Here is a 1,008-nt window from a genome sequence, read left to right on the forward strand (position 1 = left end):
CCGCCCGGGGCGAGCGGCGGGGGTCCCGGCCGCAGACCCGGGCTGTGCGTCCCCGGGCGCAGGGATGCGCCTCGCCTGGCCTGGGAGCTCCGCGCGTCTCCGCCCAACCCCGCGCTCTGGTTCTCGCTTCCACCAACTCCGTCTCTAAAATCCTGTTTCCCCAGCTAGACCCTTAGTCCTGGAAATGTCTAGGTAGGTAGGTGCCCTCCCGTTAGGTCCTCAGGGGAGCCCCAAGCATGACTGCTGCCTTTTTTATGATACTGGAGTTATCAGAATCAGATAAACCGCGGACCTGGACCCGGACACAGAAATAAACAGTCTCCTGATACAGACCCTCTTCCCACCAGCGCCAAGGAACTATTTCAGAGTGCGATCTTGCTGCCAGCTATGAGGCGTGCCGAGCAAAGGATCTCCAGCGCCTCATAAAGGGTCTCTGTTTAGGCTACTTAGAAATCATCCCCAGCGTTCTTTAAGGGACTAAACGAGCGTCCTCATCAGGAATGTCCAGTGATAGGAGAGTGCGCCTTCACATTTAGAAACACCAAAAATAAAAATCGGAGAGGCCACTGCTATGCTTTTCCTCTCTATGCTTTCTCTGTAGTTTCTTGCAAAAAGCAGTACGCTTCTTCCCAGGCTGCTGAGGTCCCACTAGAAAATTGATTTCTGGCAGGAGAATTCTCAGCCCTTTAATGAACCAGATTCAATTCGGGGTGTGAGGGGGATAACATCTTTTTGGAGTTTTCTTTTTTAAAAAAGTGTATATGGAACTCCTAGCCAGGAGCAATGTTATCTGTTCTCTAATGGCAGAAATAAATGGCTACCAATGAATCAGCTGGCTGGCTTTCCATGCTGGATGGACACACAAGCCCGCGAAAGCAGACGTGGCCCTTTCAGATGAATTCTGCAAAAGGAATGCAGTGGGCTGAAATGAAATCTGCACACACTGCTGGACTTGTAAGCTCAGGAAGACAGGTGTCAACAGGTATGTTTCAAGATTATAAGACTTAA

This window comes from Chinchilla lanigera, unplaced genomic scaffold (assembly GCF_000276665.1).
Source record: "Chinchilla lanigera isolate Chin_1 unplaced genomic scaffold, ChiLan1.0 scaffold00073, whole genome shotgun sequence".
Taxonomy (NCBI): Eukaryota; Metazoa; Chordata; class Mammalia; order Rodentia; family Chinchillidae; genus Chinchilla; species Chinchilla lanigera.